Source organism: Mirounga leonina, unplaced genomic scaffold, assembly GCF_011800145.1.
Source record: "Mirounga leonina isolate KUSES-001 unplaced genomic scaffold, KU_Mleo_1.0 Mir_150, whole genome shotgun sequence".
NCBI lineage: Eukaryota > Metazoa > Chordata > Mammalia > Carnivora > Phocidae > Mirounga > Mirounga leonina.
Window position 1 is genome coordinate 19,906,067 of NW_023270374.1, and position 12,430 is coordinate 19,918,496.

General features: G+C 51.0%; 1 protein-coding gene across 4 annotated transcripts in view; it reads left to right on the plus strand.

Annotated features, from left to right (window-relative positions):
- Nucleotides 1-9,925: 9,925 nt before the first annotated feature.
- Nucleotides 9,926-12,430, plus strand: part of RASSF2 (Ras association domain family member 2) — a 39,943-nt gene continuing 37,438 nt past the window's right edge. For 2 of the 4 annotated variants that reach the window (XM_035005898.1, XM_035005901.1), the window contains exons 1-2: nucleotides 9,926-9,967; nucleotides 11,123-11,184. The gene's annotated coding sequence lies outside the window, so the exon portion shown is untranslated. Of the gene's footprint in view, nucleotides 9,968-10,005; nucleotides 10,215-11,122; nucleotides 11,185-12,430 lie in introns of those variants that run through there. The other 2 variants (XM_035005899.1, XM_035005900.1) reach the window with 2 other exon arrangements.

Genomic DNA, 12,430 nt, shown 5'->3' on the forward strand with positions numbered 1-12,430 from the left:
CCCTGTCCCTACACTTCATGAAACTTACATTTTGGTGAAAAACTTAGGAAAGAAAACTATATCCATTTTCTCAGAACATAGTATGCCCTTTAAATCTATAAACTCAAGTTTTTTGTTTAGGGAAGTTTTCTCAATTCATATATTTGAATGCCAGTGTACATAGGTTGGATTCTTTGGTTTTGTTCCATATTTATTAATCTCTTCCTTTTAAATTCGTTGTTTTGGGTTTTAAAATATTTTTTATTTTTGGGGGGGTTGCAGAGAGAGACTCTTTTTTTTTATATGACAGAGAGAGACACAGCGAGAGAGGGAACACAAGCAGGGGGAGTGGGAGAGGGAGAAACAGGCTTCCCGCTGAGCAGGGAGCCCGATGCGGGGCTTGATCCCAGGACCCCGGGATCATGACCTAAGCCGAAGGCAGACGCTTAACCATCTGAGCCACCCAGGCGCCCCGAGAGAGAGAATCTTAAGCAGACTCCACATCCAGCGTGGAGCCTGACACGGGGCTCGATCTCATGACCCTGAGATCATGACCTGAGCCGAATCAAGAGTTGGACACTTAACCAACTGAGGCATCCAGGTACCCCTAAAATTCATTGTTATTCTCCATGTAATGGTGTTCATTTTTCGGGAATTCATCTTTGATGTTCGGAGCTGAATTTTTTCTATTTTTTTAGTGCTTCTCTGGGTCCTTCACTTTTTTTTTTTCTTAAGATTTTATTTATTTATTTGACAGAGAAAGACACAGCGAGAGAGGGAACACAAGCAGGGGGAGTGGGAGAGGGTGAAGCAGGCTTTCCCGCTGAGCAAAGAGCCCAATGCGGGGCTCGATCCCAGGACCCTGGGATCATGACCTGAGCCGAAGGCAGATGCTTAACGACTGAGCCACCCGGGTGCTCCTGGGTCCTTCATTTCTGTGATGATTTTATTTTTCTCTTTCACTTCTTTCCTAAGTCCTGGCAGCTTATATTTTCCTCTTTCCTTTGTCTTAATTTTTTTTTCTTGTGTGCTTATAACTTATCTTTGAATTATTGCTTATAGGTGATTTTTTTCATTAAGTTATTGAATTTATGAGAAAATCTTCATCACAATTTATCTACCCAAGACAAAGGCTTTCTCAAGTGATAGGAAGGTGTGTCTCTCTCTCTGGCTCATTGGAAAGCTCTGGACAACACACGTGTGTGTGTGTGCATGTGTGTGTGTTTGTAATATATAGAATCTAACAGTAATATATATTAACAGTAGTATTAACAGTAATATACATTTACTTCTTATTTACTTCTTTCATTACACTATAGTAACTTGACAGGTGTTTGTCTCCTGAGTGTTGAGAACACTTCTGGCATTGTTCCTATTTATCGAATGTTTGTTGAATGAATCAGTGGCTGACAGAGCCTTCTATGCCATAATGAAAGAGAAAATGGGAGTGTGGGCTAGGAAGAGAAGACAGAGGAGTGAGGGCAGGGCGCAAGGCCAACTTCTGCTGACTTCACGAGTTTTCCAAGAGTGGATGGGCATTGTGTTCTCACCCTAAGAGTTCTGAGGTGATGCTTCTGTTGCTTCCAGCACCCAGCCCTTAGAGATCACAAAGAAGCAATAACCTGACTTTCTCTACTCTCACCCCAGGACGTGTACCAACCTCAGTTTCCTCATTTGGTTTCAGGTTTTAAGTGAGGCTAGCAGGGTGGAGATCAGTACGTGTCATTCTGTACCTGGACCAGGCTGCTGAGGAGGCAGAAAGCACAAAGGCTGAGAGACACTTTCGATAGAGTGCCTAGGTCCCTACCTCGCTCTGACTCTTTTTTTTTTTTTTAAAGATTTTATTTATTTATTTGAGACAGAGAGAATGAGAGAGAGAGCACATGAGAGGGGGGAGGGTCAGAGGGAGAAGCAGACTCCCTGCCGAGCAGGGAGCCCGATGCGGGACTCGATCCCGGGACTCCAGGATCATGACCCGAGCCGAAGGCAGTCGCTTAACCAACTGAGCCACCCAGGCGCCCAACCTCGCTCTGACTCTTGTTGCCATGATCTTGGGCAAGTTACCTAGCCACTCCCTGCCTCAGTTTCCTTTTCTTTAAGAATGAAGATAATAATAGACCACCTACCAGGGTTATATGAGAATTAAATGAGCTAAAGCTTGTGGCAAGGAAGGTGGCAAATAATGTGATAGGATTCATTTTTTTTTTAAAGATTTTATTTATTATTTGACAGAGAGAATGAGAGAGAGAGAGCATATGAGAGGGGGGAGGGTCAGAGGGAGAAGCAGACTCCCCGCCAAGCAGGGAGCCCGATGCGGGACTCGATCCCGGGACTCCGGGATCATGACCTGAGCCGAAGGCAGTCGCTCAACTGACTGAGCCACCCAGGCGCCCTGTGATAGGATTCATTTTTTATTTCCTTCATTCATAGATATGTGTTGAGCACTCACAGGATGGCAGTTGGAGATGAACTGATAAACTGATAAACGTGATGCCATCTTGGCCATTGGGCTGGTTGACCTGAGGAGATGCTCACTGTGGATGCATTTTGAAATGATGGGAGCGCACAGAAGTGATGGAGTGGGTGGGGAAAGACTTTTCAGGGAGGGCTTCCCAAAAGAAGTGGCACTGAAGCTAAGTTTTGGAGAATGAGCTGTCATCAAGAGTAGCTCCAGAATGTGGGAAGGGATTTCAGTAGAGTTCTAATTGGACCGTGGAACTTAGGGGATGCAGCAGATGCTATGATCGACTGATCTTTTATGCATGTTTCAACTGGGAAGATGAAGGGTGGAGGGCACTGATGGAGGTTACAGCAAGGGTAATAGGAGAAAGAGTCCAGCAGAGAGGGGGAGGAAAGAGCATCCAGGAGAAGGGAAATGCTTGAGCCAATTAATGGAGGTGTGAGAAGGCAGGGCACATTCAGGGAACTCACCACCCAGGATCTCTCAAGAATGCCCAGAGGCCAGGGTCCCATGCAGAGGGACCATCCCGCCTGGCCATGGGCCTGGGCTGCCAGAGATGAAAGGACCAACAGGTGGGAGATGAACAGACTATGTGACCACTCAGATGAGACTCCACGCAAGCACTTTCCCCCTCTGCCCACTTCTTCCTTTTCTGAGATCACTGACCAATCTTACCTGCCCACCCTACTCTGCTGCAAGCCGCAGCTGATGATACCCAGAGCCTGTGTGAGTTGATGGTAGGCACGGGATCTCTAAGTGCATGTAGACTTTGGGATCAAGACTGCCATCTGGGGAGAAGTTGGAGCAGATATGAAGAGAGAAGGCAATACAAGAAGCAGGGAGGGAGGGAGGGAGAAGAGGGAGACAGAGAGGTGAGGGGCAAGAATGAGAGAAGACTGTAGGTCATAGTCTAGCCCCTCCTGGTGCTGGCTCACTTCCTTCCCATGAGTTCTGCAAGAAACTTTTGTCCTTTAAAATCAATCTCTCTTTACTTTGGCTGGCTCAAATGGCTTGTTTCTTGCAACCAAAGGGTGCCATGAGTTGATTTCTCTAAGTCTCAGTTTCTGAGCCCACCAAATGCATTGTTGGACTAGATGCTGTTTAAAGGTTTTTTTGGCTCCTTGATCCTGATATTTCTTTTATTTCACCATGCCTAACATGGCATCTTGCACACCACGGATGTCTAGTAAACATCTATCAACATAATTTTGAATGCGTTTTGCATTATGATAGGATAACATTTTCACACCAAGTAATTAGTACTACAATACACCCAAGGACCAAGGGGGAGCTTTGGTGGAATGTAACCTTGGGGTTAAGGAAACTTGAATAGATCCCTAGAAAAATTATATGAAATCTCCCATCTAATCTGAAACAGAGTTCAGTTAGCAAATTCTGTTTATAAGCACTTTGTTTAGCGGGATAGCTGCCCAGAGAATTTCGCCTTACGGCTCTCTACCAAATACTTACTAGGAAAAGATGCATATTTGCAAGAAATGAACTGAGTCTAAGCTATATGTTTTGAATCCTTTGCTTTCCTTTTTCCCCCTCTCCCCCTCCCCAGCCTGCACCTGAAGTGGAGGAGGGAAAAATCCAGTAAAGTAGGTCTATCTGGGGCCGGAGACTCACGCACCTGAGCCTACTTAAGTGCCAACTGGGTGAGAGCTGTAATCCGCCCTCCCATCTCCAAGGATGAGTCCAGACACTGTACTGTATAAATATTTAAGATGCTATGGAAATTTCTTAGTGGTGGATAAAGTGGACTCTTTTAATTAAGGTAGCCCTTCTCCATGAAAGATAAACCTGTGGGGTTCAAGTGACAAAGTCTTTGTTACTCAAATTTCCCTACGTCTCTCCACTTTATGAGAACAAATGGTCACATTAGCAGCCATAAATAGAAATTTCGCCAGCTCACCGAGACTTCAGCTATCTATACTTCCATACTGGTTTTGGAAGTGGGGTGTCTGTGGGGGAAGAATTCCCAGAGGCCTCTCTCATAAGCTCATAAACAAATCCGGGAGGCTCCAGATTCGTGTCTGCCAATATCCTGGTCATGTCAGCCATGCCCACTTTATCTTATTAAATTCTTTTCCTTCCTTTGTATTAAAGGCTTTTATTTTTTGTGTTTTCCCCTCTGGCTTTATTGAGATATAATTGACATACAACATTATGTAAGTTTAAGGTGTACAGCACCATGATTTGATATATGTGTATATTGCAAAACAATTACTCCAATAAGGTTAGTTAGCACATCCATCACTACCCAGAATTACCTTTTTTTTTTTTTTTTTTATCCTGTTAGGTTCTTTAACAGCCACTGCTGTATAAGGAGCAACCCGGACCTGAGTGGCTTAAGATGACAACCATGTATTTAGCTCGTGCTTGTACTGGTTGGCTATCTGGACTAGACTTAGCCGGGCTCCTTCACGCATCAGTGGTCAACTCTGAATTGGGTAGAGGGCTTTACAGATTTTGGTTGGGTCTTTCACATGTCTGGGGGGCCTTGGTTGGGACAGCTGGGTTGCCTTGGCTCTGGGTCATGAGATCTCTCACCCTCCAGCAGGCTAGCTCAGGCTTACTCATATGGCAGAGTGATGTTCCAGTGGAGAGAGTAGAAGAATGCAAGGCTTCTTGATGTCAGGCTCTGAAAAGGAACAGTGTGACTTCTGCCACATTCTATTGGCCAAAGCAACAGTGTCAACCCAGATTCAAGGTGGGAAGTAGGCTCCCCCTTTTTGTGGGAGGAACTGCCAACTATTTGCAGGGAGGGGAAGAACTGTGACTGTTTTGGCAAGCTATCTACTACTTTCTGGGTAATGTCAACATACCAAGCCCTTGAAATGGAGAACCTGAGTGGACTGGAGGTCTCTGAAGTGTTACTTAGCAGGAGGGTCCCCAATCCATAGCTGCTTGGGCCCCAGAGTCTCCCTGCAGTTTATGGAACAGTTCTTTGAGTTGTAACATAGAGCTTCTACCTTCCTAGGATCCCTGGTGTGTCCAGAGGGCCAAGTTGGGGGCAGAGTTGAGTGACAATTTCATCTTCCTTCTGGCAACTAAAACTCTGTTACTGGACCAAACCAAACATGGTTTCTTCTTCTCTTGGAATGAAAATGATCTCCCACGAGGACTTTTTTTGCTTCCCAAGCAAATAGATTTCCAGCCAGCCCACATGCTAGTGTGCCAGCCATGTCCACATATATTTGGGTCCCAGTGGCAGACCTCCCTTAGTCTTCTTTATCTCTCTATAACTCATTAGATATTCTTTTGTAGATTCTTACCTCTTGCAGAGCAGACAGAAAAAAACGGAGTCTGAGGCAATAATCCAAACAGTCTCTCTGGTCTCCTTAGAGACTTCCCAAGTTCTTCCTGTGGTGGCATGTGAGATGATGCCTCTGGGTCTTCCCTAGGCCTCCCTGCAGAAAGCCTGCTCTGGATCATCCCTTGAAAGCACAATGCTGAGGGATGATGGCCCCACTCCTGAGTGTTTGGCTGCTGATGCCTGAGGCTTGTGTACCTCATGGACTGGGTGCTCCATCCTCCGTCAGAGCTCTGCAGTGCTCCCTGACTTCCCCGACGAAGACGTTAACCAATGTTCCCTCACCAGTGTTCCCTTGGAGTCCCCATCATGTCCTCCCGTCAGCCCCTGACCTAGCCTCCAGGGTCCGCTTGCTTGGGTCCTCTCCATGCTGTGTCTTAGAGCAGATGATTTATGTGTTCTGTGTTACACCCCCTCAGCCCCCCCTCACCCCAGCAGAGCCGTGGTGGACAGCTTCATGCACAACGACTCATCCCACCTCAAGTGACGAAGGCCATGGCTCCTGCTTTTCTGCCTCAGATGTTTCCTTGAGGCCAAAGAAGTCCACACAACCAGGAAGTAAGAAGAAGTAAGCTTTCCTGGGAGTCATCCTCAACCGGTAGAGATGAGATAAGTGCCCCAGCCCCCTGACCTTCAGAGAGGACAGTTCTTTTTTTTTTTTTTTTTTTTTAAGATTTTATTTATTTATTTGACAGAGAGAGAGTTAGCGAGAGCAGGAACATAAGCAGGGGGAGTGGGAGAGGGAGAAGCAGGCTTCCCGTGGAGCAGGGAGCCCGATGCGGGGCTTGATCCCAGGACCCTGGGATCATGACCTGAGCTGAAGGCAGACGCCCAACGACTGAGCCACCCAGGTGCCCCCAGAGTGGACAGTTCTGAGGCACATTTTACACAGTTCCTCAAAGGGGCCCCAGAGGAATGGAGCCCCTATTGTACACCCTTCATTAGCTTCTCCTCCAGCCCTGTCTCACTTCTTTGCTTTCTGGGATCAATCCAAGTAAGGGAGGCACCCAAGTCCTTATCTCAGGTTCTGTTTTTGAGAGAACTCAAACTAAGACAGGCCCCATGGAAAGCCTGGGACTCACAAGTTAGCTTCCTTCTGAGGCCCCTGGTCCTGGGGAGCAGGTGGGAACTTCTGCATCATGTCTGTGCCACACAGGACTTACAGGTGACTCCAGAAACTAAATCCAGGCCCTATCTCTGTATAACCATGGTGATCCACTAAGTTGAATTTAAAGAGGCGGCTCCCTCTCCTAAGTCAGCTCCTGAGAACAGGGGAGAAGGAGGTAGGCAGCCCGTGTGGCAATCTCCTCAGAACTTCCCTTAACCCAGTGACAGGCCTCCTCACTCTGGTCAAAGGTCACAATCAGGGAGGATGCAACCTTTCCTTCCGACTGTCTGTCTCCTGCTTTTTCCTCTCTTCTCCCAGAATCCACTGGGAACATAAGAGTGGGCTTTGGGCCTCCATTTCTTCTCTGCATACCTTCCTTCTCCCCAGGCGTGTGGTAGAACTCTGATGTAGTGGCAAAGCCTGCCTCCTGTGACGTTCTGTGGAGACATAAGGAATAGGGAAAATCATTTTCTCTCTGGCCATGCTTGACATTCCTGCCACTAGCTTTGCTGAAGAGGTGAGGGAAGTTGATTTTGAGACTCTGAGTCAGTCAGTGGCTTCCTCACTCTCTAAACTTGCACTGTCCCAATATGGTAGCCACAAGCCACATGGGCGTACCATTTACATGTAAAAACTGATATACTCGGTTCAGTTATTGGGTAACTTTAGAGTACGTCTGGAACAACTTGGGTATGTGACTCGACTTTTTCAGATAGAAATTTTATAAAGCCTAAATGCAGATCAAGTGTTTTTGATGAAAATTTAACGTCCGAATTGAGATGCGCTGAAGTGGAAATACACACTCAATTTCAGCCTTAGTGCACGACTAGAATGCAAAATACCTCATGCGTAATGTCTTTATATTGTTTACATGTTGAAATGGTAATATTTTGAATACATTAGGTTAAATAAAATATATTAAAATTAATTTCACTTGGCTTTTTTTTTTTTTTTAATGTAGCTAGAAAATTTTAATTGCACCCGTGGCTTGCACGGTATTTCTGTTGGAGAACCGGTTCTAGACAATGGTTATCTGCTGCTTCCCTGGAGACATGTGCCTCTTGGGCCAGTCCCCAGGGGTGGATGGTGGCCAGAAAAGATGGTTTTGAGGGTGGGCTTTCATGTATCAGTTGAACATTTGCGAAGCATTAAATCTGTTACAGATGTATCATCCCTACACCCCCTGGAAGGATAAGAACCTTTTCCTTTCTCTTCTGTGGCTTCTGTATGGGGAAATTGATGAAAAGAAAGATGTTTTCTCGTACCTTGAATTAATCAATTTATTCACCAAGATGGAAAATATAAGTAGAAGGGAATGAATTCTGTTTTTTGTTTGTTTGTTTTAAGATTTTAAACAGAAAACGAGAGAGAGTGGGGGTGGGCAGAGGAAGAGAAAATCTCCAGCACATTCCCAGATGAGTGAGGAACACAACCGGGGCTTGATCCCAGGATCCTGAGATCATGACCTCAGCAGAAACCAATAGTCTGATGCTTAACCCACTGAGCCAACCAGGGGCCCCAAGGCCTAGATTGTGTTTTAAACAGCGCCTAAGGGCAGGGTTCCTGCCCGCGGTTTGCCCAAGAGGAGTCACCCACCTCAGCTGATTGGTCATAGGATGGTCACCTGACCCAAGCTGGGCCAATGAGCTGCTCTCGGGAGACTGGAGTAGCGACTAAGGGATTCCAGCTCCGCAAGGCTGCTTCCTTCAAAAGGGGAGCCCCAAGCCCCAGGGATGGAAATGGGGGCCACCCTTTGTCATGGGTCCGGGGTGTAGGGAAGGCCAATCTATGAGGGAAGGGAAGAGCTGGCCTCTCAGAGAAGACTTCCTGGGTTCCTGGAAGCCCTCCCGGCTCTGGATTTGCCTCTTACTGAGCTCTCCCTGCAGCTCTGACCTGAGGTCCTAGAGAAAATACCATGTCCTCAGAATACATTCCCCTGACGGTGTTCATGTTACCTGCAAAGGAAAGAAGCTCACCAATACAGAGTAGTGGCTGAGGGGTAGGGGAGAATATTAATGGGAGAGCTTTGTGTTTAGAGGTCAAGGGGAAAGTACAAGTAGATAATTTTTTTTTTCCTACAGAAAACGCGGATCAGTGGCCTTCTTGTTCCAGGGTAGCTGACACAGTTTTCAGCACCACCCTACAGCTGCATTTTGGGTTCAAAGGCTTTTGTGGCTGGGCTGGGAAGCACATCACCATTTATAACATTGTTTCTAAGGGAGACACATTCCAAGATCCAAACAATGAATTTAGTAAAGAATGTTTGGCTTTTAGGAGGGATGAGCAGAGCCGGCTGCACCCTGGGGGTTGGCTACCCATTAACCATTAGGCTCCCTTCCCTTTAGACATGGGGACTCACCCTGCAGGGTTGGGGCATGTATTTGGTGATGGTGGTGGGGGGGGGGGTTGTGATAAGAGGAAGGAAATAGATAAGGGGCCCCGCAGCTGGGGTGCTCCAAGCCTTCCTCTGCACTGAGAGTCCTCCGAGTCCAGGGATGGATGAGAGAGGGAGGTGAGAGGTGGACAAAGAAACTTGGCCTCCTTCACTCACGGTCACGTCTACCCACCCGCCTGTCGAAGGGGGCTTGCTTAGCCCGCGCTCAGCTCAAACCCCTTTTGGAAGAAGGCGGGGTGTTAGAAAATGAATCCCACACTCTCTGGGGAATCCGGGGCGCTCGAGGTGGGCTCTGCGGGGCAGTGGGACTGTTCCCTGGGAGTGGCTGTCACAGCGCGGGGCGAGCCAAGGGGCTTGGGCCAAGACTCCATCCGGCTTGAAGAGGGCAGCGGCGAAAGGGGTGAGGGGAGCCAGTCCATCCTCTCCACCCCTGCACTCCTACCCCCTCCCCGCCCCCCCCCCCCCCCCCCCGGGAGAAACCCGGCCGCCCCCGCCCCCCCCCCCCCGGGGGGGAGGCGGGGACGCGCAGCCCCAGCATTGTCTGGGGGGGAGGGGAGAAGCTCCGCCCCCCAGGAGGAGGGGAGGGGAGGAGGGGGGAAAGGGAGGGAGGGAGGGCGGGAGACGCGGGGAGGAAGAAAGGCGAGGGAAGAGGGGCGGGGGAGAGATGGAGAGCTAGAGAAAGACGGGGAGAGAGGCCGATCGGACGCGGTAGGGACGGATAAAGGCAGGGGGGCGGGAGAGAGGGCGGGAGGGGCGGAGGGGAGGCGAGGAAGGCGGGGCGCCCGACCCCCAATCGCGCCGCCGCCGCCTGCGCTGCCCGGCTGGATTTGAGCCGGGCCCGCCGCTCGCAGACCCAGGCTCGGGCTGGAGCAACGCCCCCCCACCCCCGCCCGTGGCGAGGCGCCCCCACTTTCCAACTCCGCGGGCGATGCAGCCGGCTCAGGACGCAGGCAAGGTTCGGGGCGCGGGGCACCGGGCGCGGGATGCGGGGCGCAAGGTGCCGGGCGCGGGCCGGTCCTCTCTCCCCGGCCTCCCTCCAGCCTCGCCGAAAGTTTTCCCGCGGTGTTCCCAGCCTGGTCCAGGTCAGCGCCTCAGTCCTCGCCTGCCCTGGTCTCCTCTCTCCTCCCGGGGCCGCTGGGGGTTCCCGGGCGTGCGGACCCCCCGGGGCCGCGGAGGAGCCAGCCCCTGCGCGCCCCGCCTCTGGCCGGAGAAAGTTGTAGCTCCAAGCTCGTCTTCCCCCTGCGACCCCTGGGGGTCCTTCCTTCCCTCCGCACCGAGGGCGGCGACGGGAAGGCGCCCCCGCCCCATCCCCGGGGCTCCCGGGACTCCTTGGCGAGCTGGGGCCGGGCAGCAGGTGCAGGGATGGGAGGCCCAGACAGCGCTGGGGAGTGCCCGACCCTAAGCGGGTCCCCATCTTCCCTGCCCAACGGACAGTTCCCCAGAGGCGGGTTCCAGCACCCGGCGGGGGCAGGCGGCGCGCCCGAGGCCCCTTCTGCAGGGCGCGGGGGCGCTGGGGCCCTCGGTGCTCGTGGCACTTCCCGTTGCGGTCTCCCGCCCGCCTCCCGAGCTAGCGCCGAGGTCGTTGGGGACCTCAGCTTTGCGTCCTCTCTCGCCCGAGAGGGGCAGGCTCATTGGGCGACCCAGGCACTTCTGCATTTCGGGCGCCTGCTTTGCATTCAGCTCTTAAACTGGGAGAACCCAGGGGACAGCTCGGAGCAGCGCGGTGGCCCGGCAGGGCGACAGAGGGATCCATCTTACTGTGGGGCTCTCTGTGGCTCCTGGGTTGTTGGCGCACCTCTGCCACTCAGTGACAGCAGGGGCCCAGGGCTGCGCTTCTCAATGCTGCACGTACTTCATTCCCAGGTGTCGGGAATCCGGGTTCTCCCAGAGGACGGAGGCCGTGACTAGCGTGGGCCAGGTTTCTAGTAAGTACCTTCATGTAATGAATGAAAATTTGAACCAGGGAGCTGCCAAATAATAATTCATCCTGGAGTGGGACTCTGTTCCTGCCCCAGCTGATCTTGGTACAATGGGAGGAAAGAATTGGAAACAATGATTCTTTTAAACAGCTGGGATTCAGAGCCAGGGACCTTGTTTCCAGAGCTTCTGGAGGAGGAATCTGGGGTTGGATTTATTTTACTTATCAATCTTCACTTATTTACTGGGAAGTTTTTCTGCAGGTGGTCTGAGGAATTAAAGAAACTTCTCATGGCTAAGATAGATTGGGTTTTTTGAGGGGAGGTGTTTTTTTGTTTTGTTTTGTTTTAACTTGTGTCCAAATGCGGTGTCCCAGGGACTAAGTGTGGAGTCAGCTTGGGAGGTGCCCACTTGGGATCAGAGACCCTGGAGTGGGGTGGTGAGTGTGGGCACCAGCTGTGCTTTTTCCTCTGGACAGGGCAGCCCACTAGAAGAGGGCCACACGTGGTGGCTGAGCTCGGAGAGGTGGGGTAGTTTGGGAAAGATGGTAGGTGGTTCTTGCCCTGGCTAGAAGGAAGGGAGTCAGAGATGTCGCCCGCCTGGGCACCTGGGAGTGTCGGCTGGGCTGGGGAGGCTGGGCTGTGAGTCCCCCCCCCCCCCAGCTTCAGAACACCGGAGAGCAGGGGCGGCCTATCGGGAGACAGGATGATCTAGCTGGGGTAGAGCCGAGATGTATACCATGCTCCTTGCCATCATTTTTGTGCTGTTGAAATCCAGTTAGGATGAGGGGCATCTTTAGGGAGCCTGGCATGCCCCCTCCAGGGGAAGGCGGGGGTGGGGGGGGAAGGGGTGCCCTCTGTACCTGACTGCGTGGGCCAGGGCGTGCATTACCTGTGCCTCCGGTTCTGGCATCCCCACCTTCGTGAGGAGGGTCTCATCCCGCCCCCGGGGCTCCAGAGCCCCCGTCTCTGCATTTCTACACAGCTTCTGTTCGGGGCCGCAGCCCTCTCTCCAGTTTGTGTCCTCTTAGAGGTCACTTAGCAGTGGTAGATGCCCTACACCTGTTTTCCATCCTCAAGCCTTCCGTTTCTCAGCTGTGCTGTCCTACCCGGGACCTTTCAGTCACCCCCTGGTTTTGCTTTGATTTCTTGGTCTATTTCGTGGGGCGCCGGAGCCAAGTTTCGTGTCTGCCTTCTGTGCGTGAGCTGCTTAGGAACGGCCAAGAGACTTGGCTGGAGAGGTGCCCAGGACTGC